Source organism: Mesoplodon densirostris, chromosome 11 (genome assembly GCF_025265405.1).
Source record: "Mesoplodon densirostris isolate mMesDen1 chromosome 11, mMesDen1 primary haplotype, whole genome shotgun sequence".
Classification (NCBI taxonomy): domain Eukaryota; kingdom Metazoa; phylum Chordata; class Mammalia; order Artiodactyla; family Ziphiidae; genus Mesoplodon; species Mesoplodon densirostris.
This window is the reverse complement of record NC_082671.1, coordinates 92,103,329-92,109,328: the sequence shown is the minus strand read 5'-3', so window position 1 is coordinate 92,109,328 and position 6,000 is coordinate 92,103,329.

The following is a 6,000-nucleotide window of genomic DNA, read 5'->3' as shown; positions in this document are numbered from 1 at the left end:
TCAGCAATTTTAGGTACTGTGTAACTGCTTTTACTCTGATGAGATTAAGGGAATGAATTGAATAGGATACATACTCTATGTTCTTACATGTGCTTTTAAAAAAATCCTTGCAGCTGCTCTGTAAAAGACACTGTTAAGTGAATGATAAGACAAGCCACAGACTGGTAGAAAATATGTGCAGCAACACATATTTGACTGAGGTCTTGCATCTAAAATATGCGAAGAAGTCTTAAAATTCAACAATTAAAAAATAACCCAATTTTAAAATAGACAAAAGATTTGAACAGACATCTCACCAAAGAAGATATACAGATGGCAAATAAGCATATGAAAAGATGCTCATTTGTCATCAGGGAACCGCAAATTAAAACAACAATAATATACAATTACCTACCGATTAGGATAGCTAAAAAAAAACAAAACTGACAGTAACAATGGCTGGCAAGGACCTCTTACTCACAGCTGCTGGGAATGCTAAATGGTACAGCCGCTTTAGAAGACAGTTTGCACTTTCTCACAATCCTAAACAGTCTTACCATACAGTCCAGCAATTGCACTCCTTAATATTTACCCAACTGATTTGAAAAGTTATGTCCACAAAAAATTGAATGTTTATAGCTGCTTTATTCATAATCACCAAAAACTGGAAACAACTAAGATGTCCTTAATAGGTGAACGGATAAACAAACTATAATACATTCATACAATGGAATATTATTCAGTGACAAAAAGAAATGAGCTGTCAAGCCATGAAAGACATAGATGAATCTTCAATGCATATTGCCAATTAAAGGAAGCCAGTCTGAAAAGGCTACATATTGTAGGATTTCAATTATATGACATTCTGGAAAAAGTAAAAACTATAAAGACAATTAAAAATCAGTGGTTTCCAGAGGTACAGGGGAAGGGGAAGGAAGACTGAATATGTAAAGCACAAGGGCTTTTTTTTTGGCGGTATGCGGGCCTCTCACTGTTGTGGCCTCTCCCGTTGAGGAGCACAGGCTCCGGACGCGCAGGCCCAGCGGCCATGGCTCACAGGCCCAGCCGCTCCGCGGCATGTGGGATCTTCCCGGACCGGGGCACGAACCCGTGTCCCCTGCATCGGCAGGCGGACTCCCAACCACTGCACCACCAGGGAAGCCCAGCACAAGGAATTTTTTTAGGACAATGAAACAATTCTGTATAATAATATAATGTTGGATATACAATGCTATGCATTTGTCAGTGTCCTCACATACAGATTTTCTGGTTCTATAAACATGGCAATTTTGTTAAATTCTATTGTGTTTCCTCACCATTAAGAGAAAAAGAAAGTACGGTTTGTTTATAGATGTATACTCTGCCTTACTGAGTATTTTCTGGTAAGGAAAGCTGTTTTGGTGAGGCATTAATAAATCCTGATTCTTTCATTTACAATTTACAGGTGACTGTGATGATTGTGAGAATTTTCCAAAAACTGGCTTCTGGTTCCATTCATTTTAAACCTTGTTTCTCCTCCTTCACCCACATACTTCTGGGGCCAGGTTCATAGGACACATTCGCCAGGGCATCATGACACAGCCTCTGACCACACATCTTTGGGTCATGATGCCCTAGTGAATTGGTGCAGTGGTCAGTGGGACAGTTGCTGGAAGCCATTTGCCACACAGAACATCTACTAATACCTAAAAGATAAATGGAATGACTGTAAATTTTACAAAAATATATTTCTATGTGAATATATTGCTAGGCCCCCTGCTATGACTTATAAAAGACCTATGTAAGTGAGGACCAAGCATTTAAGCTTCTCCAGCTTCACAGAAAATCAGCCTCCAGGTGCTAGGAGTCTTTGGCAGTTCCTTTAATTTTTTTCACTCTTCAAGGTGAATAGCAATCGGGATTGCTAACAGTGAGAATGGGGAATGAGGTGGGTGGTTTGGGAGAGAAAATAATATATGAAATAGCTATGAGAATGGAAATAGACTAGGGAAATATAATTATTGAGCAGCATTAGGACCCACCTGAAGTTCATGGGAAGGAATTTATAGAGAAACCAGTAGGCATGATGGTATACTGTACTGCAGCCATGTTTAGCCACACAAGTATAGACAAAGAGTGGGTGGAGAACTGGATTTGAGCAGGGGCATCATTTACCAAGCAAATATTAGGAAGTGAGGGGGATCAGGGGAGAAGAAGCTGTAAGCAAGAGAATGATTCTAACGCTGGATATGAATTTTAACCTGCATTAAGAGAGGAGAGGGGATATCAAAGGTTGACAGTTAGTGGATAATGGTAGAATCAATAGATTGACAGGCCTTGTGGATCAAAGGATCGTTGGAATTGAATCCATGAGAGAGTAAACTGGAAAGATACAAAGTGGTGGCAAGAAATGGGATGCATGGAATTGAGATATGGATGAGTTGCTGTTATTGGAAGTGACAAAGCCTACAGGGTGCATCAGACTAAGTGGCTAGGGTGGTGTTGAGGACTGGCTCACTAAGAGAGACATTTCAAGGACCAGAAAGGACAGGGTGTTGAAAGGCTCATTTATATGTGTATCACAATCCCAAGAAATAAGACAGGAGTACAGATGAGTTGAGTGACAGTGACGTAGGTGCTCATACCATCAAGAAATGAAGGAGAAGAACCTGAGAGTTAGTACATGAAAGCCACAGTGAATAGCAGTGGGTGTGTAATCTGATAACATGAGATTCAAACCTGGGAGGGATTAGGGAGGGATGACCCAGAAGCAGCAATGAGGACCAGAGAACCCACTGCCAGACCCAGTGACAGTTATGGAGGAAACACAGCCACCAACTGAGAGGGCTGAAGAGGCAGATATATCCTCAAAAGAGAGCCTCATTTTCATTTTGAAGGAAAAGTTCTAAAAGTACATTGGATTTTGCTAAGTATGGACTGGAATTCCAAAAGGCACACATTATAGTACAATTTCAATGTCCATCTATAAGTTCCTGGCTATGGTAGTGGATAAAGGTTTATCTGGGCTGATGCAGAGTGTTACACATTCTTCTAATAAATGGGAAAAGTAAGGTTAGAGAATAGTATTACATAAATATGTATGTACACATAGTTTTTCTGAGGGTTAACAAGAAATACCTGTTTTCCTCTGGAGGAACGAACTTAAATGTTGGAGGGAGAATTTTACCTTTATTTTATACTCTGCTGTAGTACAATATTGCAATGCATGATGATGTGAGACAAAATATGAATACTTATTGGGTCTTTGATATTAAGGAATTATTTTTAATTTTTCTTAGGTGTGACAAAGGTATTATGTTTTAAAATTTATAATTTAGAGATACGCATATAAATATTTATAGATCAAATATTTGTAGGTATTAGCCTAAAAATAATATGAAAGGGGTGGTGGGTAAGGGGTATAATAGGTGACTTAGATAAAATAAGATCATTCAGCAGTTAAGTAAGATTGAAGCTAGGTTATGGTTACATGGAAGTTCATTACACTACTCTACTTTTGCATATATTTCAAATTGCCTATGATAAAACGTTTTAGAAAATAACTTTTAACTTATTGAACATTGCAATAGGTAATATCTATTCAGATCAAATTTTGTTTCAATTCCATGCTTTATTATTGCATTAAATTTGGGGAATGCAATGATATAAGTCTTCACGGTCCTAGTCCTCATGTTGTTTATAACTTAAAGGGGAAAACAAACAATTAGCAACCCCCTGCCCCTCTCCCCCAAAAAATTATGAGATGTGTCGAGGAGGGCCTTATAAACCATGTTGAGTTTGGGTTTGGTACTGAAAAATAATGAGAAGCCATTTCAGTGTTTTAATCAGAGAAAAGTATTATCAGTTGTCTCCATATTATTCACTCTGACATGAGGAACTGATTGAAAAAGGGCTAAATAGTGGAGGAGTGCGATCAGTTACAAGGCTTTTATCGTCTAGGCTTATATTGATGGAAGTTTGTAATATAAGGCGTGAGCAGAGGAGGAAAAATCAGCAAAGAAACTGAAAAGAAATGGTGGGTGAATAAGTGTGATGTCATAAAGCTAGAGGATGTGGTCTCAGGAGTCCAATACCAACCAGGGGTTAGGTGGGATGATTATTTATTGCCTAAACCACAAAAGCCATAATGGTGTATGATCTTGCCATTCCATCCCTCTTCTCAGAAACACGCAATGGCTTCCCATGGCCCCTAAGAATAATCTGCCCTCCTTGTGGCATTCAAGGCTCTGGTCTCATCTCACTGTGTATCTCTTTACGCACTGTATGCTCAGGATTGGATTTGATGGGATAAGTTGAGAAATTTTAAAACTTCTTGCTTTGGAAAACACTGCTCAGGCTGGGCATAATTATCCTTCTTTATCAAAATTTCTCTTCCTTGTAAATCTTAGCCCAAACACCAACTCCCCCATGATCATCCCTAGTCTATCCATTTCTTCTTCCTGTGTGCCCCAAGCACATTAACTAGACCGCAGTTTTGCACTTAGATAGTTACCTCACTGGCTTTATGCAGTTGACAGTGGTTTTCCTATCTTCTCCCCAACTAAGTTAGAAACCCCTTGAGATCCAACAATGTATTAATTCAACTTTACCTTCTTTGATTACTTTACCTATCTTCCTTGATTACTTAACCAATACATATTTGTTGGAATAAAATGATTTATCTCCTTTTGTGCATATGACAACAAAATCTAGATTAATGATGTTTTCCATAGAAAACTTTGAGTTTAGCTTAAATGCTCAACCATGTTATGAACATGTGTGATAACTTTAAGATAATGACAGGGCAAATTTGAGTGCATAAAATTCTTTATTTAGAACAATAAAGTATGTGTATATATAATGTAATTTCAAATTCAAACCTGTATAAAAAAGGGTCAGGACATAAACCTATTTTAAAAAGTACACATACAGTACATACACATACACATCACATTTTACAACCTTTTTTATTTAACTTCAGTCATAATAAAACTATAGAATAATGTAGACGTACATTTACATTACAATATGCAAACTCCAATCTATGACTGAACTAGCAATATATCTGTGCATCCATCTAAATGTCTGAATACTTTAAGTCCATTGATTTACAAAATAGTGGCAAGTGGACACTATAATCACACATTAATCCTTAGAATATAGGAGAATAGGGTATTTTGATTGGAAATTTTTATTTAGTGAGTCATAGCTCAGCAATCAAGTAACTGAAAATACTATGTTTTTTAGTTTAAACAATTTTATTTTAAAAAACAACATAAGATGTAATTGGAGACGGCGGTTATAAATACATGTACAATGCTTAGGAATCATTTTAGGATCAAGAATATCCATTTTAATATGGATTATTTCTAAAACAGTATCTTGTTAGGCAATGAAAGTACCATTATTTTATCTTTACAAACAAAGGCATTTCCAGCAACACCATAAACTGTGATCAAACACCACAAATGAACTGGTTGGAATTTCAATCTGAATGTTTATATTTTAATGTCAATTTCAGAATAATACTGTTTCAAAACAAGCTGGCTTTCTTTAAAATTCTTATCCCACTTTCCAATTCTGAAATATAATTTATGGTTTACCCAGCTCCAAATGGATTCTAAAGTATCTTTTTGCACTTAAAAACTTTATGAGCATCTTACATCTGCTCTTAGCTTTTAAGAAAATGAGAGCATTTAAATGCTTAATTTGGTACACTTCCAAATGTTACACACATCTCATCTTTTCCTGGGTAAAATGTACTCTTGGTTTTCATTCCTCAGAGGTGATCCAAAAATGTTTACTTAAGCAAAGGAAAAAGCCATCTCTTGTGTAAGTGGTTATCGGACTCACCCTACAGGAGACTGATTTTCACTTTTACGAATGGACCCTATTTACATTACAAACAAGAACAGCCATAGCTTTTTATGTTCAAATTGCTTATTCACAGAGATCAGAGTTGGATATTTTATATGCGATAGTTTCAGCTCTATTTTATCATCTTTGTCAGTCACATATCAATAGGTTTCTCTCATACCTATG